The following is a 25,514-nucleotide window of genomic DNA, read 5'->3' as shown; positions in this document are numbered from 1 at the left end:
TATGGCAGCATGAGAAATTTCCTTGGTGTGCAGCAGAATGTGCTCTAATATAAGTAAAATGTTTCTCAAGCAGATGGGAAGTGGTTTATTTTATGTTCTACATGGCAGAGTGGGGGGGGGAGGCAGTCAGGTGTGATGGCCAATTTCACACACTCTGACTTTATTAAACAGAAACTATATTGGAATCCGCTCACAACAAAAGATCAACATGTCACATTTCTAACTAATCCAGAGACCACATTGCTCATCAGCATCCCAGCTAATATTGCATCCACTGTTTTCCTGCACAGTGCCAACTAATCCAGGGTCCAGACTGTGCTTTGCACTGTCATTAAATCCAGTGGCCCTGCCGCTTGCCATCATCCCAACCAATCCATTTACTCACCACTGGTTCATATCACAGGAGTCACGCATTACCTGACAGGGCTTTAGAACCGAATATTTACACTGTGCACCAATCTCATATCCACTGCCCATCACTGGGCCATCAAATCCAGTGTGCTCTTTGCTTGTCATCTTCGACTGATTGCAGCGTTAAGGCTGAGCTAGCATAGTCTTCATATTCAATATCCACATATTATTTTTCAATGTTAATGGCATCTAGACAATAACTCATAGTCCAAAGAAAACTAGTTGCCAGTCTGCTTTTGACTTGTACATATATAGTTTAAATAAAGTACACCTGCATTATAGCTACCGCTTATTATAAAAGTAAATATTCTCAGAGGTACCGTATAACAAATTTCTCTCTCTCTCTCTCTCTCTCTCTCTCTCTCTCTCTCTCTCTCTCTCTCTCTCTCTCTCTCTATATATATATATATATATTAGGGGTGTGCACCGGCCACTTTTCGTGTTTTGTGTTTTGGTTTTGGATCTGGATCTTTCTTCGTGTTTTGGATCTGGATTGGTTTTGCCAAAACCACCCTTCCGTGTTTTGGGTTCTGGGTTTTGTGTTTTGGATCTGTATTTTTTTTAAAAAAAGCATAAAAGCAGCTAAAATCACAGAATTTGTGGGTTTTTATGCTCCTATTCAATTATTAACCTCAATAACCTTCATTTCCACTCATTTCCAGTCTATTCTGAACACCTCACACCTCACAATATTGTTTTTATGTCCAAAAGGTTGCACCGAGGTAGCTGGATGACTATGCTAAGCGACACGAGTGGGCGGCACAAACACGTGACCCATCTAGGAGTGACACTGCAGTGGCAGACAGGATGGCAGTTTGAAAAACTAGGCCCCAAACTGTACATAATGCAAAGAAAAAAAAGAAGTGCAAGATGGAATTGTCCTTGGGCCCTCCCACCCACCCTTATGTTGTATAAACAGGACATGCACACTTTAACAAACCAATCATTTCAGCGCCAGGGTCTGCCACACAACTGTGGCTGAAATGATTGGTTCGTTTGGGCCCCCACAAAACAAGCTGGCAATTAATCTGTCCCTGCACAAACTGGCTCTACGGAGGCAAGATGTCATCCTCATCCTCCTCATCCACTGATTCCTCACCCTCTTCAGTGTGTACATCCTCATCCTCACAAAGTATTAACTCGTCCCCACTTGAATCCACCACCACAGGTCCCTCTGTACCTTCTGGAGGCTGGTCTCCCTGGAAGAGCTGATAATTCATTTTGATGAACATCATCTTCTCCACATTCTGTGGAAGCAACCTCCTACGCCTTTCGCTGACAAGGTTCCCGGCTGCACTAAACACTCTTTCGGAGTACACACTGGAGGGGGGGCAACTCAGGTAAAATAGAGCCAGTTTGTACAGGGGCCTCCAAATTGCCTCTTTTTCCTGCCAGTACAGGTATGGACTGTCTGACATGCCTACTTGGATGCTGTCACCGATGTAATCCTCCACCATTCTGTCAATGGTGACAGTATCATATGCAGTGACAGTAGACATGTCAGAAATTGTTGCCAGGTCCTTCAGTCCAGACCAGATGTCCAAACTTGGTCCTGCCTGCCCTGCATCACCGCCAGCGGGTTGCTTAGGATACCTAAGTTTTTTCCTGGCAGCCCCAGTTGCGGGAGAAAATGAAGAAGGAGCTGTTGACGTGTCACATTACGCTTCAGCTGACAGTGTGTTCACCAGCAGGTCTTTGCACCTCTGCAGGCTTGTGTCGGCCAGAAAGAGAGACACCACATAGGCTTTAAACCTAGGATCGAGCACGGTGGCAAAAATGTAGTGGTCTGATTTCAACAGATTGACCACCCTGGAATCCTGGCAAAGCGAATGAAGGGCTTCATCCACAAGTCCCACATGCCGAGCGGAATCGCTCCGTCTTAGCTCCTCCTTCACTTTCTCCAGCTGCTTCTGCAAAAGCCTGATGAGGGGACTGACCTGACTAAAGCTGGCAGTGTCTGAACTGACTTCACGTGTGGCAAATTCGAAGGGCTGGAGAACCTTGCACAACACGGAAATCATTCTCCACTGCGCTTGAGTCAGGTGCATACCCCCTCCTTTGCCTATGTCATAGGTGGATGTATAGGCTTGTATGGCCTTTTGCTGCTCCTCCATCCTCTGAAGCATATAGAGGGTTGAGTTCCACCGCGTCACAACCTCTTGCTTCAGGTGATGGCGGGGCAGGTTCAAGAGTGTTTGCTGGCGCTCCAGTCTTCAGCATGCAGTCGCTGAATGGCGAAAGTGGCCAGAAATTTTTCGGGCCACCCAAAGCGTCTCCTGCACATCCCAGTCGCTTTTCAGAAAATTCTGCACCACCAAGTTTATTGTGTGAGCAAAACATGGGATGTGCTGGAATTTGCCCAGATGTAATGCCCGCACAATATTGGTGGCGTTGTCAGATATCACAAATCCCCAGGAGAGTCTAAGTGGGGTAAGCCACTGGGCGATGATTTCCCTCAGTTTCTCTAAGAGGTAGTCGGCGGTGTGCCTCTTACTGAAACCGGTGATACACAGCGTAGCCTGCCTTGGAACGAGCTGGTGTTTCTGAGATGCTGCTACTGGTGATGCTGCTGCTGTTGCTGCGTAAGGTGATACATCTACCCAGTGGGCTGTCACAGTCATTTAGTCCTTAGTCTGCCCTGTTCCACTTGTCCACATGTCCGTGGTTAAGTGGACATTGGGTACAACGGCATTTTTCAGGACACTGAGGACACTTTTTCTGACGTTTCTGTACAGTCTCGGTATCGCCTGCCTAGTGAAGTGGAATCTAGACGGGATTTGGAACCGGGGACACACTACCTCCATCAATTGTCTAAATCCCACTGCACTAATGGCGGATACCGGACGCACGTCTAACACCAACATAGCAGTCAAGGCCTCAGTTATACGTTTTGCTTCAGGATGACTGCTGTCGTACTTCATCCTCCTCGCTAAGGACTGTTGGAGGGTCAATTGTTTAGTAAAAGTAGTGGTGTTCCTACTTCCTCTCTGGGATGATGAACGACTCCCAGCAGCAGCAACAGCAGCAGCGGCAGCAGTAGGCGTAGCAATGCAGGATCCTCCAGAGGAATCCCGGATAGGAGAGTCAGTCATGCCAGTGACATGGCCTGCAGGACTACTTCCGATCCTGACTAAGGAGGAAATTGACGAGGAGGGAGTTGACGGTGTGGTTTGCAGGCACTTGGATACAACAGGACAACGGGATTTAGGTGTCCCTGGACTGCTTACGGTCTTAGCCAAAGTTTCTGAACTTGACAGTAACTTTTTATGAACGCGCTGCAGGTGCCGTATAAGGGAGGATGTTCCTAGGTGGTTGACGTCCCTACCCCTACTTATTTCACCTTTACATATGGTACATATGGCAAGACAGTTGTTGTCCGGATTTGGATAGAAATATTGCCAGACCAAAGAGGTGGAATGTTTGGTCTTCTGCCCAGGCATGACCGTGATGGGCTTTTTCATCCCACGGACAACAACTGTCTCCACCGGAGCCTAATTTAAACAAATCACATCACCATCAGAATCCTCCTCGCCAACTTCCTCCTCAGCGCCAGCTACACCAGTATCCTCATCCTGTTGTACTTCAACAGTGACATCTTCAATTTGCATATCAGCAAGTGGACTGTGGGTGCTCCTTTCAGCACTTGCAGGGGGCGTGCAAATGGTGGAAAGAGCCACCTCTTCCCGTCCAGTGCTGGGAAGGTCAGGCATCGCAACCATCACCACACTTGGACTCTCCTTGGGGATTTGTGATATCTTCTTAGAAAGCACAGTTCTTCGCTCTGCTTTTGCCAGCTTAACTCTTTTGATTTTTTTAGTGGGAGGAGGGTTCCCATCGTCATGTGAAGCTGAACCACTAGTCATGAACATACTAGGGATCAACGTTAGTCGTTCCTTGCCACTCCGTGTCGTAAATGGCATATTGGCAAGTTTATGTTTCTCTTCAGCTGATTTAAATGTTTTTTTCAAGGTCATTTTCCTGAACTTTGTCATTTGGGATTGTAGGTGCCCTCTATTATGACATTGGGCATCGGCCTTGGCAGACGACATTGATGGCATGTTATTGTCTATGTCATGACTAGTGGCAGCAGCTTCAGCACTAGGAGGAAGTGGTTCTTGATCTTTCTCTATTTTATTTTTATCGGAGAAAGTTTGGTCCTCCATTTATGCTATATCGATTTGATATATATACGTGCGGCTGAACACAGAAAATATTTTTTTATTTTTGCTGGAGAGTAGTGCACTTTGTGGGTTACACCAGCCTTTAAGAAATGAGCCAGCCGGCTCTTTACTTATGGGACACAGGCGCACGCTTGGCGCTGCTCCTTTGTTGATGCACGTGCGGCTACTGCGCACACAATTCACAAACACAGAAAATATATATTTTTTTGGTTTGGAGTGTACTTTGGGGGTTACAGCACCCTTTAACGGTCAAGCCAGCCGGCCCTTTACTTATGACACAGGCGCACGCTTGGCACTACTTTGTTGATGCACGTGCGGCTACTGCGCACACAATTCACAAACACAGAAAATATATTTATTTCTTTTGGACTGGAGTGTACTTTGGGGGTTACAGCACCCTTTAATGGTCAAGCCAGCCGGCCCTTTACTTATGACACAGGCGCACGCTTGACACTACTTTGTTGATGCACGTGCGGCTACTGCGCACACAATTCACAAACACAGAAAATATATATTTTTTTGGTATGGACTGGAGTGTACTTTGGGGGTTACAGCACCCTTTAACGGTCAAGCCAGCCGGCCCTTTACTTATGACAAAGGCGCACGCTTGGCACTACTTTGTTGATGCACGTGCGGCTACTGCGCACACAATTCACAAACACAGAAAATAATTTTTTTTTTGGTTTGAACTGGAGTGTACTTTGGGGGTTACAGCACCCTTTAACGGTCAAGCCAGCCGGCCCTTTACTTATGACACAGGCGCACGCTTGACACTACTTTGTTGATGCACGTGCGGCTACTGCGCACACAATTCACAAACACAGAAAATATATATTTTTTTGGTTTGGACTGGAGTGTACTTTGGGGGTTTCAGCACCCTTTAACGGTCAAGCCAGCCGGCCCTTTACTTATGACACAGGCGCACGCTTGGCACTACTTTGTTGATGCACGTGCGGCTACTGCGCACACAATTCACAAACACAGAAAATATATATTTTTTTGGTTTGGACTGGAGTGTACTTTGGGGGTTACAGCACCCTTTAACGGTCAAGCCAGCCGGCCCTTTACTTATGACACAGGCGCACGCTTGGCACTACTTTGTTGATGCACGTGCGGCTACTGCGCACACAATTCACAAACACAGAAAATATATATTTTTTTGGTATGGACTGGAGTGTACTTTGGGGGTTACAGCACCCTTTAACGGTCAAGCCAGCCGGCCCTTTACTTATGACAAAGGCGCACGCTTGGCACTACTTTGTTGATGCACGTGCGGCTACTGCGCACACAATGCACAAACACAGAAAATAATTTTTTTTTTGGTTTGAACTGGAGTGTACTTTGGGGGTTACAGCACCCTTTAACGGTCAAGCCAGCCGGCCCTTTACTTATGACACAGGCGCACGCTTGACACTACTTTGTTGATGCACGTGCGGCTACTGCGCACACAATTCACAAACACAGAAAATATATATTTTTTTGGTTTGGACTGGAGTGTACTTTGGGGGTTTCAGCACCCTTTAACGGTTAAGCCAGCCGGCCCTTTACTTATGACACAGGCGCACGCTTGGCACTACTTTGTTGATGCACGTGCGGCTACTGCGCACACAATTCACAAACACAGAAAATATATATTTTTTTGGTTTGGACTGGAGTGTACTTTGGGGGTTACAGCACCCTTTAACGGTCAAGCCAGCCGGCCCTTTACTTATGACACAGGCGCACGCTTGGCACTACTTTGTTGATGCACGTGCGGCTACTGCGCACACAATTCACAAACACAGAAAATATATATTTTTTTGGTTTGGACTGGAGTGTACTTTGGGGGTTACAGCACCCTTTAACGGTCAAGCCAGCCGGCCCTTTACTTATGACACAGGCGCACGCTTGGCACTACTTTGTTGATGCACGTGCGGCTACTGCGCACACAATTCACAAACACAGAAAATATATATTTTTTTGGTTTGGACTGGAGTGTACTTTGGGGGTTACAGCACCCTTTAACGGTCAAGCCAGCCGGCCCTTTACTTATGACACAGGCGCACGCTTGGCACTACTTTGTTGATGCACGTGCGGCTACTGCGCACACAATTCACAAACACAGAAAAAATATTATTTTTTTAGCACTTGGAGGGAGCACCCCTGATGGACAGAGCACCCCCTGGACAACACTACAGCACCCCTTTAGGACTGGGACACTGCACAGGACTTTGGAGTGGACACAGCCCCTATGGAGAACTGCCTGCACAACACAGTCCAGCCAGCCCCTATAGACTTTGAAGTAGTGGGCACAGCCCCTATTAACAACAGCAGCACAGCACAACACAGCCAGCCCCTATGGACTTTGAAGTAGTGGACAACAGCAGCACAGCGCAGCACAGCACAGCACAGCACAGCACAACACTACTCTGCACTACACTACACTACACTACACAGCCCAGCCAGCCCTAACTCCCACCCTCCCTCTTCACTGTCCACAGCTGAGTGAGAAAATGGCGCCGACGCGGGTACCTTATATAGGATCCAAAACCTGCGAGACCCGGAAGGCGGGATGATGACGTTTTGTCTCGATTTCAGATCCGAGTCAGGCGGGAAAAGTCGAGCCTAACTCGGATCGGCCTCGGATCGGGGAGGCTCGGGGGGGTTCGGATTTCTGAAATCCGAACCCGCTCACCCCTAATATATATATATATATATATATATATATATATATATATTAGGGGTGTGCACCGGCCACTTTTCGTGTTTTGTGTTTTGGTTTTGGATCTGGATCTTTCTTCGTGTTTTGGATCTGGATTGGTTTTGCCAAAACCACCCTTCCGTGTTTTGGGTTCTGGGTTTTGTGTTTTGGATCTGTATTTTTTTTAAAAAAAGCATAAAAACAGCTAAAATCACAGAATTTGTTGGTTTCTCTGCTCCTATGCTATTATTAACCTCAATAACCTTAATTTCCACTCATTTCCAGTCTATTCTGAACACTGAACACCTCACAATAGTGTTTTCATGTCCAAAAGGTTGCACCGAGGTAGCTGGATGACTATGCTAAGCGACACGAGTGGGCGGCACAAACACGTGACCCATCTAGAAGTGACACTGCAGTGGCAGACAGGATGGCAGTTAGAAAAACTAGGCCCCAAACTGTACATAATGCAAAGAAAAAAAAGAAGTGCAAGATGGAATTGTCCTTGGGCCCTCCCACCCACCCTTATGTTGTATAAACAGGACATGCACACTTTAACAAATCAATCATTTCAGCGCCAGGGTCTGCCACACAACTGTGGCTGAAATGATTGGTTCGTTTGGGCCCCCACAAAACAAGCTGGCAATTAATGTGTCCCTGCACAAACTGGCTCTACGGAGGCAAGATGTCATCCTCATCCTCCTCATCCACCGATTCCTCACCCTCTTCAGTGTGTACATCCTCATCCTCACAGAGTATTAATTCGTCCCTGCTGGAACCACAGGTCCCTCTGTACGTTCTGGAGGCTGGTCTCCCTGGAAGAGTTGATAATTCATTTTATGAACATCATCTTCTCCACATTTTGTGGAAGCAACCTCCTACGCCTTTCGCTGACAAGGTTCCCGGCTGCACTAAACACTCTTTCGGAGTACACACTGGAGGGGGGGCAACTCAGGTAAAATAGAGCCAGTTTGTACAGGGACCTCCAAATTGCTTCTTTTTCCTGCCAGTACAGGTACGGACTGTCTGACATGCCTACTTGGATGCTGTCACCGATGTAATCCTTTAACAGACAGACGCACGCTTGTCGCTGCTGCTTTGAGGATTCAAGTGCGGCTACAGCCCACACAATTCACAAAGACAGAAAAAAAAAAAGAATATTTTTATTGTTTGTGGAGCACACTTTGAGGGTTACACCACCCTTTAACAGACAGACGCACGCTTGTCGCTGCTGCTTTGAGGATGCAAGTGCGGCTACAGCCCACACAATTCACAAAGACAGAAAAAAGAAGAAGAATATTTTAATTGTTTGTGTAGAACACTTTGAGGTGTCACCACCCTTTAACAGACAGACGCACGCTTGTCGCTGCTGCTTTAAGGATGCAGGTACGGCTACAGCCCACACATTTCACAAAGACCGAAAAAAAAAAGAACAATATTTTAATTGTTTGTGTAGAACACTTTGAGGTGTCATCACCCTTTAACAGACAGACGCACGCTTGTCGCTGCTGCTTTAAGGATGCAGGTGCGGCTACAGCCCACACAATTCACATAGACAGAAAAAAAAAGAACAATATTTTAATTGTTTCTGTAGCACACTTTGAGGGTGTCACCACCCTTTAACAGACAGACGCACGCTTGTCGCTGCTGCTTTGAGGATGCAAGTGTGGCTACATCGCACACAAGTCACAAACACATTAAAAAAATAGTTTTTTATTTTTTGGAACACTTTGAGAGTTACACCACCCTTTAACAGACAGACGCACGCTTGTCGCTGCTGCTTTAAGGATGCAGGTGCGGCTACAGCCCACACATTTCACAAAGACCGAAAAAAAAAGAACAATATTTTAATTGTTTGTGTAGAACACTTTGAGGGTGTCACCACCCTTTAACAGACAGACGCACGCTTGTCGCTGCTGCTTTAAGGATGCAGGTGCGGCTACAGCCCACACATTTCACAAAGACCAAAAAAAAAAGAACAATATTTTAATTGTTTGTGTAGCACACTTTGAGGGTGTCACCACCCTTTAACAGACAGACGCACGCTTGTCGCTGCTGCTTTGAGGATGCAAGTGTGGCTACATCGCACACAAGTCACAAACACATTAAAAAAATAGTTTTTTATTTTTTGGAACACTTTGAGAGTTACACCAACCTTTAACAGACAGACACACGCTTGTCGCTGCTGCTTTAAGGATGCAGGTGAGGCTACAGCCCACACATTTCACAAAGACCGAAAAAAAAAGAACAATATTTTAATTGTTTGTGTAGAACACTTTGAGGGTGTCACCACCCTTTAACAGACAGACGCACGCTTGTCGCTGCTGCTTTGAGGATGCAGGTGGAATCTAGACGGGATTTGGAACCGAGGACACACTACCTCCATCAATTGTCTAAATCCCACTGCACTAATGTCGGATACCGGACGCACGTCTAACACCAACATAGCAGTCAAGGCCTCAGTTATACGTTTTGCTTCAGGATGACTGCTGTCGTACTTCATCCTCATCGCTAGGGACTGTTGGAGGGTCAATTGTTTAGTAAAAGTAGTGATGTTCCTACTTCCTCTCTGGGATGATGAACAACTCCCAGCAGCAGCAACAGCACTAGGAGGAAGAGGTTCTTGATCTTTCCCTATTTTATTTTTATCGGAGAAAGTTTGGTCCTCCATTTATGTTATATTGATATATATACGTGCGGCTAAAGCGCACTCAAACACAGAAAATATTATTTTATTTTTGCTGGAGAGTAGTGCACTTTGTGGGTTACACCACCCTTTAAGAAATGAGCCAGCCGGCTCTTTACTTATGGGACACAGGCGCACGCTTGGCGCTGCTCCTTTGTTGATGCACGTGCAGCCACAGTGCACACAATTCACAAACACAGAAAATAATTTTTTTTTTGGTTTGGACTGGAGTGTACTTTCGGGGGTTACAGCACCCTTAACGGTCAAGCCAGCCGGCCCTTTACTTATGACACAGGCGCACGCTTGGCACTACTTTGTTGATGCACGTGCGGCTACTGCGCACACAATTCACAAACACAGAAAATAATTTTTTTTTAGGTTTGGACTGGAGTGTACTTTCGGGGGTTACAGCACCCTTAACGGTCAAGCCAGCCGGCCCTTTACTTATGACACAGGCGCACGCTTGGCACTACTTTGTTGATGCATGTGCGGCTACTGCGCACACAATTCACAAACACAGAAAATAATTTTTTTTTGGTTTGGACTGGAGTGTACTTTCGGGGGTTACAGCACCCTTTAACGGTCAAGCCAGCCGGCCCTTTACTTATGACACAGGCGCACGCTTGGCACTACTTTGTTGATGCACGTGCGGCTACTGCGCACACAATTCACAAACACAGAAAATAATTTTTTTTTAGGTTTGGACTGGAGTGTACTTTCGGGGGTTACAGCACCCTTAACGGTCAAGCCAGCCGGCCCTTTACTTATGACACAGGCGCACGCTTGGCACTACTTTGTTGATGCACGTGCGGCTACTGCGCACACAATTCACAAACACAGAAAATAATTTTTTTTGGGTTTGGACTGGAGTGTACTTTCGGGGGTTACAGCACCCTTTAACGGTCAAGCCAGCCGGCCCTTTACTTATGACACAGGCGCACGCTTGGCACTACTTTGTTGATGCACGTGCGGCCACTGCGCACACAATTCACAAACACAGAAAATAATTTTTTTTTAGGTTTGGACTGGAGTGTACTTTCGGGGGTTACAGCACCCTTAACGGTCAAGCCAGCTGGCCCTTTACTTATGACACAGGCGCACGCTTGGCACTACTTTGTTGATGCACGTGCGGCTACTGCGCACACAATTCACAAACAGAAAATAATTTTTTTTTTGGTTTGGACTGGAGTGTACTTTCGGGGGTTACAGCACCCTTAACGGTCAAGCCAGCCGGCCCTTTACTTATGACACAGGCGCACGCTTGGCACTACTTTGTTGATGCACGTGCGGCTACTGCGCACACAATTCACAAACACAGAAAATAATTTTTTTTTTGGTTTGGACTGGAGTGTACTTTCGGGGGTTACAGCACCCTTAACGGTCAAGCCAGCCGGCCCTTTACTTATGACACAGGCGCACGCTTGGCACTACTTTGTTGATGCACGTGCGGCTACTGCGCACACAATTCACAAACACAGAAAATAATTTTTTTTTTGGTTTGGACTGGAGTGTACTTTCGGGGGTTACAGCACCCTTAACGGTCAAGCCAGCCGGCCCTTTACTTATGACACAGGCGCACGCTTGGCACTACTTTGTTGATGCACGTGCGGCTACTGCGCACACAATTCACAAACACAGAAAATAATTTTTTTTTGGTTTGGACTGGAGTGTACTTTGGGGGTTACAGCACCCTTTAACGGTCAAGCCAGCCGGCCCTTTACTTATGACACAGGCGCACGCTTGGCACTACTTTGTTGATGCACGTGCGGCTACTGCGCACACAATTCACAAACACAGAAAATAATTTTTTTTTAGGTTTGGACTGGAGTGTACTTTTGGGGGTTACAGCACCCTTAACGGTCAAGCCAGCCGGCCCTTTACTTATGACACAGGCGCACGCTTGGCACTACTTTGTTGATGCACGTGCGGCTACTGCGCACACAATTCACAAACACAGAAAATAATTTTTTTTTTGGTTTGGACTGGAGTGTACTTTCGGGGGTTACAGCACCCTTAACGGTCAAGCCAGCCGGCCCTTTACTTATGACACAGGCGCACGCTTGGCACTACTTTGTTGATGCACGTGCGGCTACTGCGCACACAATTCACAAACACAGAAAATAATTTTTTTTTTGGTTTGGACTGGAGTGTACTTTCGGGGGTTACAGCACCCTTAACGGTCAAGCCAGCCGGCCCTTTACTTATGACACAGGCGCACGCTTGGCACTACTTTGTTGATGCACGTGCGGCTACTGCGCACACAATTCACAAACACAGAAAATATTTTTTTTTTGGTTTGGACTGGAGTGTACTTTCGGGGGTTACAGCACCCTTTAACGGTCAAGCCAGCTGGCCCTTTACTTATGACACAGGCGCACGCTTGGCACTACTTTGTTGATGCACGTGCGGCTACTGCGCACACAATTCACAAACACAGAAAATATTTTTTTTTTAGGTTTGGACTGGAGTGTACTTTCGGGGGTTACAGCACCCTTAACGGTCAAGCCAGCCGGCCCTTTACTTATGACACAGGCGCACGCTTGGCACTACTTTGTTGATGCACGTGCGGCTACTGCGCACACAATTCACAAACACAGAAAAAAATTTTTTTTTTGGTTTGGACTGGAGTGTACTTTCGGGGGTTACAGCACCCTTAACGGTCAAGCCAGCCGGCCCTTTACTTATGACACAGGCGCACGCTTGGCACTACTTTGTTGATGCACGTGCGGCTACTGCGCACACAATTCACAAACACAGAAAATATATTATTTTTTTAGCACTTGGGGGGAGCACCCCTGATGGACAGAGCACCCCCTGGACAACACTACAGCACTCCTTTAGGACTGGGACACTGCACAGGACTTTGGAGTGGACACAGCCCCTATGGAGAACTGACTGCACAACACAGTCCAGCCAGCCCCTATGGACTTTGAAGTAGTGGACACAGCCCCTATTAACAACAGCAGCACAGCACAACACAGCCAGCCCCTATGGACTTTGAAGTAGTGGACAACAGCAGCACTACACTACACTACACTACACAGCCCTAACTCCCACCCTCCCTCTTCACTGTCCACAGCCGAGTGAGAAAATGGCGCCGACGTGGGTACCTTATATAGGATCCAAAACCCGCGAGACTCGGAAGGCGGGAAGATGACGTTTTGCCTCGATTTCAGAATCCGAGTCAGGCGGGAAAAGTCGAGCCTGACTCGGATCGGACTCGGATCGGGGGGGCTCGGGGGGGTTCGGATTTCAGAAATCCGAACCCGCTCACCCCTAATATATATATATATATATATTATACAGTATATCATAAGTTTCCATTCCATCCTCCTTTCTGGTTGGGCTGCCAGCCCCCGCAGCTGTCATCCTCATATTTTTCTATGGGAATTGCATTTAATAAGATCCATGCTCACCCAGTGACTTCAATGGGGAAGCCCTGCTGGAGAGGGATCTTGTCATCCCTATCAGGTGGGCTGCAGGGGGTCCTGCTGTGCATTGCAGCCATTATCATACTGCATTGGTGCCTGATGCGGAATCTTATGCTAATGGTCACCCTGCAATAATTTAAACTAGTTGAGTTTGTCTATATCTGTGGTTGGATGACTATTCAAGGGGAGCAGCAGGTTGGAGCTTTTATACTGTAGGTAATTAGAGTGCCTGCATAAGCACTTATCTGCCTAAGAGATCCCATTGAAATTGTAGTCCTTCTGCAAATATATGCCAAAAGGTGCAATGTTAGAACTGAGAAGATGTGTACACGCTTAAGAGACTCGTGTAGTAATAACAATTTGGATTTCCCCTCACTATCAGGATTTGTTTAAGCCATAAATAATGCTTAACTGAGTTGAATTTTAAGACAAGACCAGACACCATTTAAAGGGTTGGGACTTAATGTTTGACTTTGATGTAACAATTACTTTGCGCCTACTAAAGATTGTTCCACTTGTTTTCACATAAAGATGAACTGTTCATTTGTGGAGGCTGCTCCCAGAAGACAGAAGGCACGGACCTTGGTACTGTACGCTATGGACAGACCATCAAGAAGCATTGGCGCAAAACCGAGTTATTCTACAATGCAAATTGAGGTGGATCATAAATGAGAACTAAAAACTAAAAAGTGCAGCAGCATCTACAGTATTTTATAGTGTAACTGCCAGGGACGTAGAGAGTCCGGCCGGCCCAGGTGAAGGGGTGTGTGGCCTAATCGCAAGATGTATGGCCACGTCCCCTTGAGCTAAAGAAGAAAAAAAAAAAGAATTTTGCTGCGTGCTGGGGAGAGGGGCGCTGTGAACCCCTCAGCCAGGCGCAAAGCCAGAAGGGGGCGAGATCAGTGTGATTGCCCCCCCACAGGCATAGGAGACTGCATGTGCTGGGCTGCTGTGGGGGGGGGGCAAGCCTGGGCCCAGGTAAATAGTACCCGCTCCCCACCCTCTCTGAGCCCCTGGTAACTGCCACGGTCATGTCGTTATGCAATTGTACAAAGTAGGGATGTGCAGGCTCGGATAGGTTCGAGTTTGCACGTGGAGTTCGGATTTTTCCCTCCAAAAAAACGGAACTCAGAACGAGGCAAAACGTCATCTTACATGGACGAACATCATCATTCCTGGACAAAAGACCAGGAATGATGATGTTCGTCCATGTAAGATGACGTTTTGCCTCGTTCTGAGTTCCGTTTTTTTGGAGGGAAAAATCCGAACTCCACGTGCAAACTCGAACCTATCCGAGCCTGCACATCCCTAGTACAAAGTAAACTACTCTAGCTGCAGCACAAATTCCAACAGTTTGTATTAACAACAATATTTATGGCCAAATGTGCTTATCTATATTGCATCTTTTCTCAAGTTAATGTAAATTACAGATGAGTCCACTTACAACTATCCTCAAATTGCACAAAATTGCCTGTTTGGTGCACCACCAACTTTGCCCACCAAAGACTTTTTCTCAAAAAATGTGTCTTATTCACATCACTAACGTGACAAAAGTACATTGCAGGGGTACACTGACTGCTGGTGCTGGCATTTCATGTACTTCTTTGTGTGAATAGGACTCTAACAACAGAGTCCCGGATTCAGTAGCGATCGCAACTGCGATTACTCATGCAATCGGCCGATTGTTGTGTATTACACACCACTGCAATCGGACCCACAACAGAGTGATTGACAGGAAGTACCGTTTAAGGGAGGTGACGAGGGAGGGGTCGGAGAAACGCAGGCCTGTCAGTGCGTTTGAACGCCGTTACAGGGGCATGCATAAATTAGCTACTGGGATGCCATACGCAGCTTGAGCTCCCACTGCGTGCAACGAGGTTAGCAATTCCTGAGTAAGATCAGACCTTGTGCAAGTGTGCTTGAGGCTGCGATTGTACTTGATGTTACCGATGATTTTGCAGTCTTGCTAAGTATTACGGATGTGTGTAAGGTAAAGTGGGCGTCCTTATGTTAGGATGCGTATGGCATTGCGATTGCATACATTAGCATACCTTCGCAGTGGAACTGTGTGCATAATCGCTATTGCAATCGCAGTTGCGATCCGTACTGAATCAGGCCCAGAGTTCTGATATGAGCGAAGAGCGACATGCCTCATGCCACTCGTATCTTTATGTTTAATCTGAGATTTTATACTATTTCCTTTGTTACAAAAGTAGTAATCTAGTGTCCCTGGTACATTGTATTATACTGTATATAGTCATCAGGCCTGATCTATGAACAATTAGATCTTCCTTATCAAATCTGACAGATCAGCACTGGCGTCACTATGGGGGTGCGGGTCGCACCGAGTGACTCCATCTGAGGGGGTGACACCAAAATGGCAGAGCTGCCGCAACTTAGAGAGAGGCAGGAGGGAGGCTGTGGGCTGCCCCAGCAGCTGCCGGAGCGCTAGGTAAACCCACTGTGTGCCGAGAACGGGGGGCGTGACATGCAGTCACGCCCACAAGCTTGGCACACATAAGGGGGAGTGGCTTCACGGAGTAAGCCTGAAAATTGACAAATGAAAAATGACAGTTAGGAGCTGATTTGTTGGTACTTTATAGTGTTCACTCTAGCTCCGGCGGCAGGCAGGGCGCCGGAGCTAGAGAGGGCAAAATTGTGCACGCGCCGAAGGCCCGCGCGCGCGCCAGAAAAGGGGGCGTGGTCATGAAAAGGGGGCGTGTCTATAAGACGCATCCCCTTTTCGTCATACTTGGGGGCGTGCCCGGTGCTTACAGACATGCCGGGCAGCCCCCAAGCTCTGAAGAAAGGCATGCGCCCGGCGTCTATTCTCCGGCGGTGACCGGGTCACCGCATGTTTCTCCACCCGCGGGACAGTGCGTCCCACGGGCAAGAACGGCACCCGCAGGCTGTGAGGGCAGGGCGCTTTTTGCCCTCCTCCTGGAGGGCAGGGTGCTTTTTGCCCTCCAGAAGGCAAAACAGCCTAGCGGGAACGCTACTTTATCTCTCTCCACTTTATCTCTCTCCAAACTTTTATTAATCTCCTAATTTGTTTTAAACATGTACAAAGTCGCAGATGAAGCACAGTGGAATTTGGAGTGAGAAAAAGCCGCATCCACTGCTTTTTCACATAAATTTTAGAGATGTGCGCCGACCCTTGTGTTTTGGTTTTGGATCTGGATCTCCCCTTGGTTTCTTATCTGAATCTGGTTGTGTATTTTTTTCCTTGGTGTTTTGTTTTCATGTTTTGGTTTTGGATCTGGATTTTTTTCTTAAAAAAAAAAAAAAAAAAACAGCTAAAATCACATAAAATTGCCCTTTTTTTGTTCCTACAGTATTACTAACCTCAATAACATTTATTTCCACTCATTTCCAGTCAATTCAATACCTCACAGCTCACAATATTGATTTTTTTCATCTAGTTAAAGGGCCAAAAGGTTGCATCCAGCTTGCTGGCTCAGAACTGATAGATATAATTATTAATAGAGATGAGGACTGTGCAAAGATGATGGTTGGGACACCCTTGAGGATTGAAGGCATGGGCCTTCATAGAGGACAAGGAAGTTGACGGCCTTGCATTATCATGATGACTGCTGGTGGCAGCTACAACATGTGGTTCTTGGCCTTGCTCTCCTGTTTACAGCCCTTCATATTTTCTGCGGTCTTGAAGCAGTGTCACAAGCACCAATAGTGTAGCCAAGGTGCAGTTACAAAATTCAGACACGTGCAGTTGTGCGCACACAGAAAAAAAATATACAAAATACACTATTTTTTTTTATTTGGGTCCAAAATTTGGGCCCAGAGCACAGATTGGTGACGACTGGAGTTGGGCAGCACTAGGTTGAGTTGCTGTATCTTGTGTGGCTAAGCCTAACACGTATACACACACACAGAAAATAAATAGACAAAGACACTATTTTTGGGGGGGGTTTCGGGTCCAGAACTTGGACCCTGAGCACAGATTGATGACGACTGGAGTCGGGTTGCGTTGCGGACTTGCTAGATCTTGTGCGGCTAAGCATAACATGCACAGACACACATACAATTATTAGAAAAAAAAACAATTGATTTTTATTTTTTTTCAGCTCCACAACTTGGGCCCAGAGCACAGATTGATCACGACTGGAGTCGGGCAGCATTAGGTTGCAACTTGCGTTGCTGGCTGGATATTGTGTGGTACTGCAGTTAAGCCTAACATGCACACACACAGAAAAATATAAAAGACACATTGATTGATTTTTTTTTTCACTATATATATTTTTTTTCTTGAGTCCAGAACTTGGGCCCAGATAGACACAGCACCAGCCCAGATGTATCTGCAGTTCTGCACCAGCCCAGATGGACACAGCACCAGCCCAGATGTATCTGCAGTTCTGCACCAGCCCAGATGGACACAGCAGACAGCAAAGCACCAGCCCAGAATGGATCAGCAGCACCAGCCCAGGACAGAACAGGCAGCACAGACAGCCCAGATGGATCAGCAACAGCCCAGATGGACACATCAGACAGCACAATGACAGCACCAGCCCAGAATTGATCAGCATTCACCAGCCCAGGACACAGCAGACAGCACCAGCACCTCTCCCAGCCCTACACTACAGTACCCATCCTCCCTGTTCAGTCTCCACAGCCGGAGTGAAATGGCGTCCATCGCCTGGTCCCTTATATACTACATTGATCATAGAGACGAAAGCTTGCGAACCACGAGATTTCGTTTCTATGGTTTTGCCTCGATTTGAGAGATAAGGCGGGAACATCCGAGCCGGCTTGGATCCGGCTCGGATCTGCTAAATTCGGGTGGGCTCGGATCTCTGAAATCCGTACCCGTTCATCTCTAATAAATTTGCCCATGAAATTGATCAGTGTAGTCGAGCAGATTAGTTTTGCCACTGCCAGTTGTTTTATTTATGCAAATATAATGCAAATTTTGAGCAAGAGAGACGCTTGGCACAGCCATATCATTTGGGATCAGGTGCACCAAGAGTGGCTGTTTGGTGCAACTGAAACCACACTTTATGTGTACAGTACATATCTGTGTATGCATGTGTGTGTGTGTGTGTATATATATATATATACAGTATGTATATATATATATATATATATATATATATAATTACATTAATGGTCTCTTTAATCTGCTGAAGGAAGTGCAGTAAGTAATAACTAGTTAATAAGTTAGAATCTGAACAGTGAAAAGGTCGATAATACCTGATCTACTCAGCATTTTAATTTTCTATTAAATCCATCCCTCTCTGAATCCCTGCCCTTTCCTGATGCTAACTGACTACCTCCAGGCAATCTACAGGGTTCTCAAGCAGATCAGTATTTCATATTTTAAACAACCATCTGTCAAACCCAGCAGCAAATTGACCTAAATGGGTGTACAAAACTCTGAACTGCTGCAATTCATAAACTCCCTCAATAAACCATTTTCCCAATGCTCCATATACTAAGAACCTGCTCTCCTGGGGATCACTCCAAATATTTGTATAATTAGACACTAATTATTTGCAATGAGTTCATGATTTTCACATGAAATATGTTGACTTGTCTTGTTCATTCTGCAGTGAATCCTGGCTGAGTCTACCCTGCTCTCAGAGCCAGAAATCCCATTCTGTGAATGATAAAACCACTAAAGGATATGAGGATGGAACTCTACACAATAATTCAATTGCCAACTCTTTGCACCTGTCCAGACGTATTATCAGAATCCAGCCCAATGCAGATAAACTCTACCCTTCCTAGTCAATGCCAACCTCTCCAGGGCCCAACCAGGCATGCCTTCAGTTAAGCTGTCAATCTTCACACCTGGCCTCAGATTCTTAAAACATGTCCTGACAATATTGAGCGTCTCACCTTACAGACAATTTATTTCCTGGTTGTGATTAATCATTCTATCAGCCTAGCAATAGAAGGTAAAGTAACTCCAGTCTGCAAAACTACAGGTTAAGCTATAAATGCCTTAAAATATACTGTATGTTCAGTGTCAAATAATAGAAAAGAATATTGCTTTCAAGTTAGAGGGATTTCACATAAAAAGCCACTTTAGATATATATTACTGTATATACAGTACAAAGAATATGAAGATTATATCTATACAATGATGACAGGCATTGACATCATCTAACTAAATGGTCTATCTTCTATTTATAGAATAAATTCTATGTTAATGGAAATAAATATGACATTTATAATATGTCTCTGGAAAGGTAATGTTATATGTTGTATACAAATCTTATTAGGTAGGATCTTCAGACTTCTCTGAAGGAGTAACTTTGTATAATTATGTTTGTACACAGAAAAAGAGGAATTTTTTGCATAGGATGAAAAAAGAAATCGACAAAACTTTTATTGGGGACACACTTGTAGATGGTATTATGTCAGGCAATAAACAATTGTATAATAAAGGTGTGCTTATCTTTTTCTACACTAATATATGTCGTCTGTTTATACTTTGGTGTATCTAGGTGAGGAACCTCTCGGGTTCTTCTGCTTTTGGGAATATCATTACTACCTATATTTTGAGAAATAAAATACTCATTTTAAGGAATTGACGCACTATAAATATAATATATTCCCTGACATATTACCATCTACAAGTGTGCCCCCAATAAGAGTTTTGTCTTTTCTATTTTTGCCCTATGCACAAAAAAAATCCCCTTTTTTTTGTATACATTATATACTAAACTGTGTGGCACCGCCAACTAAAACTATTCAAGGATTGGATATTCACAATAATCCTTTTTATTGTTGGCTCAGAATTACTGACTACATATTTAACATCAGAGAGGTATGCCCTGGCCTGGACCCCCCTCCTCCTTTTCACAATGATATTGTAATTATGTTTGTATTAAACAAACTGCTTTGAAGTTCAATCAAATTTCACCGGTTTAACGGCCATGAACATGTTTCTGGTACGAAACCAATGTTAACCTTTTTCCTTCTTGTTCAGTCATCCCACAAGTCACTGCAAATTTCAAAAAAATTAAAACACTTTTATTTTAAAATATTGTGTTTAAAAATATTTATTAAAAAAAGTGACATATCTCGGTAAATAATGTAAATCAGGGTCTGCCACTAACTAATCCTAAAATCACTTTTTATGGAAAAGTTATCTATACACTGTACAATGCATATGGATTACTTTTGATTCTTCCTTCTCTCATTCACTTCACGTACTGTAAACACTGTTGTCAATACCACTTAGGTTTTTTTTTTACTTCGTAATATTGACATTATCTGTACTTTTCTATGAAACAGAACTGCTTTGAATCTGTCTCCAAATAATAACTGATATACTTACTCTAGATCAGAGGTATACTCAAAGTGGGACCTGCATTAGGCCAGCCAAGGGTTAAATCGAAACAAAAAAAAAATAAAAAAGTGCTGTTACATTTTTGAAATTTGAAGTGTAAACAATATCGTGTTCGAAATTTTGTGTTAGCCATTCACATTTGATGTTCGGCAGGCAAAAAAAAAAAAACCTTGGCAGTCATGATGTGTCTTCTGGGTCCCTCTTTGAGTAGGATAACAGTTTATACACTATGTAGTCAAAAGTTATTGGACACTGACAACAAATAGATCAACAAGCTTTTATTGATGTCAGCACTTTGTAGGTTCACCAGATTCTTGGTGAATTGTCCACAAGTTCCTAGCAACAGCAGGCGGTATGTTTTCCCAACCCACCTTAAGTACAGTGACCAACTGTGACACTGAAGAAGGTTGAGTCGGCCTAGAACACACTCGTTGCTCCAATTCATCCCAGTGGTTCTCAATGGGGTTAAGATCTGGACTCTGGGCTGACCAGTCCATCTGGGTTACCGAATTTTCTGTATACCAGTCCAGCGTCACCCTGGAAACATGACAGGTGGCATTGTCGCCCTGATAAAAACAATTGTTGTTTCCATAGAACTGCAAGTGTATGGGCCTCCCTACCCAGTGTTCTTGTTGAAACTGCCGCAATAGTGGCCATTTGGAACTTGTTTGCATGGTATGCATTTCGGGGTTGTCCAATCACTTTTGTCTACATAGTGTATATGGAGACAGATGGTGATAGAGTTCTATGCAATGGAAGCAATCTAAGAAATTTAAGTTGTAATCTTTCCCAGAAAATCAACACTCAGTTGATGAAATTGTTTCTGCTAGATGCAGTAATGGCAACTGTGACAAATATTGTGGCTGCCAGATTTATTAAAATTCTGAAAATATTGCCAACATTGTTTAAATGAATAAAATAAGTGTAACATGAAACTCTTATGTGCAGGGCCCTCCTTCCTCATGTTCCTCCCCAGCACTGTCCTTGCTTCCATTGCTCCTTGTTTCCTAGTCTCTTTCAGCTAATCTCTGTCTGGGCATGATTCAGAGTGGTGCACAGATGTGCGACTTTATGCTCATGCCGCAAATGATTCTGAGCCTACTGAGACACCCTATTGGCAGCGTGTTATTCCATCTCGTTGTGTATTTAGATGCAAACACTGTACCACTGTTACCGCTATTTGACCCTGTGAATCACTGTTTGCCTGCCTGGTTAAGCACTGTATGTGTGGACTAAACACCATTTTACAGCAGCTGACACCTATTGTAATCCAGGTACCACTAAAGGTCATATCAATAGATCCAGTGAGTGAAACTTGGGATTTAGGCCAGCATGTGACACTTGGGATTTCTCTCAGGGATACCTCTCTACAATGATCAGCTAGTCTGCTCAGGAATGCTGTATCCAATTTTACGTGCACACGTAGAGATTTAAAGGATGATTTGAATAATAATGATATTGATATCATTACCGTTATCTTTCAAATCGTTCTTTTAAATGGTCCCTACCATCGACCAGCGATGCACGGCCACGTATGGATGATAGCAATATTGTCCATTGGCTGTGCATGCCGGTCAACTTGCTCAATTTCGAGCAAGTTACTTTAGGGACCCACGATCGTGGATCGCTATAGTCGTTGGTAAGTTGGTGGTGTGCTGGATGATCGATATTGATCATCCAGCATACAAGGGAGGGTGCATACCGATCTGCCAGTGATATCGTATCTTTGGCAGATCCATACGTGTGTACAGACCATTAGTCTCTCTCCAGACACTGTCAGCCTCTTTCAGAACTTCATTAAGATTAAGGGGGATATTTATCATAGCTTGGAGAAACATGAAATACCAATCAACCAATCAGTTTTTAACTGTAATTTTTCAAACACAGCCTGTAAAATGACAGTTATGGTGCATACTCACGGTACGATCTGTACTCCCAACAACTTGAAAGATATCTTTCAAAGATATCTTTCAGTGAAGTCATCCTGCCACATCTCTGAACAGGCAAAGTTGACAATATCGTCCAAGTTGGCCTGCATGCATGAACGATGAAAGATAACATTATCATCCATGGGGAAAGTAGGGACAACTGAAATGGTGCGTTTACTGTCAACAAGGATCTCAGCCTGCACCTGGTTTTACTGCAAATTTTCTTCTGGCTTGTAACAATTTAATTTAAATTAACATAATGTAGAATAGACAACTTTATCGTCCATGTGGGAACGCGCATCGTTCATCGTTGACAGATTGGTAAGCACATAAAAATGAACGATAACGATATGAACGATATCGTTATCATTCATAGCACTCACTTTTATCGCTCCGTGTGTACGCACCATAAGTCTTTCAATTCAGCTCCTTGCTGACCCTCTTCTTATTCCTTCTGCCTACACACAATAGCCTCACTGGGTTCTCAACTCCGCTTTCTGCTGGGTCTATTTTTGGTAGATTCCAGTCCTCTGAGACAGACTTTCTGTCTGTCTACAATTGGTATTTTCCCTGGCCTATGCACTCGACTGCCTGAGCCTCACCTTGTGCTGTACATTGGCATGGTCACATACCCCTTTCAGTCTTGTGTGGGATGATACTGGACTCCTTAACTGGTTGTCAGATAGTGTCACCTAACCTGTTATCAACAAATATTATAAACCTCTTTTTCTCTCTTCGTTTATTTGTTTGTCTGTCTCTCCAGTTATTGCATTCAGACACCCCTACATTGATTGGGATGAAACCAACACGACGTGGTCCAGAAGGATCCTGGCCAAGCTTTAGGGTGGTTATGGTCCCCAATGGATCTCCTATTGGTGTACCCTGGGCAGAACTTTGACCTGGGCAGCCTGTTCTGAGGCTTCCGCTAGATGGATTTGGATGAAAACTTCAGAGTTGTAACATTGGATCAAGAAGACATACTAGGCTGTTGAGGTCCCGGTTGGGAACCCGGGGAGCCTGTTCTGGATGGATTTGGATGAAAACTTCACAGAGGGGTGACAATTGGTCTAGGATGTCTAATGGAGTGGTTGAGGTCATGGTCGGACCTCACGTCGGAGTGTGCTGTGCAGAACTTTGACCCAGGGAGCCTGTTCCTGGCCTTACACTGGATGGATTTGAACAACATCACATAAAAAAACTTAATTGAATGCACCCAAATTTCAGGAATCCAGATAAATCCGAGTCACGGTTCTTTTCTCCTGAGTAGATCCGGATAAATCTGAGTCATGGTTCTGATCTTTTCTCGGTTCGGAATTTGGATTTTAAATCTGAGTTTCAAGTTTTAGAATGCATAAATGACATAATTTAAACTGATTTTAAAAATGATTTATCATTTAAAAAAAAAGATACAAAAACAAAACAAGTGAAGGTGGTTTTGCAAAATCAAACTAAAACACAAAGATTAATCCAGATCTAAAACCAAAAACACAGGGGTCAGCGCACATCTCTAATAATAATAATATGCAGTATGAGGTATGACTTTAGAACTGACTGTCTATACAGCTGTTATTTTCAGGCACTTTCACATATCAGCATGAATACCATTGATCAACAGCCCCATCTTAATTGGTCAATTGCTGTAAATGTTTGTCATTCAACTACACACTGAAAAATAAGGTTCTGAAATATGAGATTGTTTGAGACTTTCTATTAAGATGATTGGGGAAAGCGGGAGAACTGAAATTGTGCGTTTACTGTCATCAAGGATCTCAGCCTGCGCCTGGTCTTACTGCAAATTTTCTTCTGGCTCGTAACAATTTAATTTAAATTAACATAATGTAGAATAATTTTGATCCATTGGGAAATCTTATTACTGTTCCTGTAACATTTTTTTCCTCATTGATGCAAAACTGGTGATCGCTTAATTAGGTTTTTCTTTTTTTTTTACAATTTTTTTTTTATACTCGGAATTCAGCAATAAGCATAATAGAGGCTTATATTTTCTATAGTTATAAGCCTACATAAAGTTAGTGTTAAGTGACAAATAATCCTCTAAACTAACACATGATTAGATGTCCTTGTGTGAGGTTTACAAAATAGTGATACACTGTGTAGAGGATCCAGGTGGTATTACAGTTGTATACAGCTCAACATTTGTTCAGGAGATCTATTAGAAATATTGTTGTCTAAATTTATAGCCTCACATATCTATGTATATAAAAGGCTAACGCTGCTCCTCACCTCTATGGGGGGGGATTCAAGTGTGTTGCGAGCCAGCGGCCACTAGATGGCGCCCGACAGAGCAATTCAATTGTTGCTACATTCTGGTGCGCACAGCCGCCGCCGCTGACAGACCTTTCTACTCGCAGCCCCCGAGCTGGCGAGCAGAAATGACCAAAAAGTGACCCATTTCAGCGCTCAAATGGGATTTTTCCTGAGCGCGACAATGTTCAGGCATTTTGACGGACTGCTAAGTATTATGTATATACGGTGTGAGAGTATTACTCAGCAGCAGTGAGCTGGGTATGTGATACACTGTACAGGCCCCACTGATATGATACATTGTATCTATGTACATATATGTCTGTGATCCGTCCTCATACTGCACTGCACATGGTCATGGGGCCATGGTGTATGATATTATATTGTGTTGTATTATGTAATGTGGCCTCCCTGTGTATCGGACAGAGACCAATAGTAATATAAGAAAAGAATAAGATACAACTCAATGACGTTGCACCTCAAAGCCGCAAAGGTTGTAAACGAGTCACCAACTCATACTAATACATACAGAAAATAACAACAACCTCACTTGCGCTCATGAGTTGTTCCAATAATTCATACAGTGAATTATTGGAAGTGACGAAGTGACTGTTGTCCA

Source organism: Taudactylus pleione, unplaced genomic scaffold, assembly GCF_031769625.1.
Source record: "Taudactylus pleione unplaced genomic scaffold, aTauple2 ptg000270l, whole genome shotgun sequence".
NCBI classification, from domain to species: domain Eukaryota; kingdom Metazoa; phylum Chordata; class Amphibia; order Anura; family Myobatrachidae; genus Taudactylus; species Taudactylus pleione.
Note: the sequence above shows the minus strand (reverse complement) of the source record.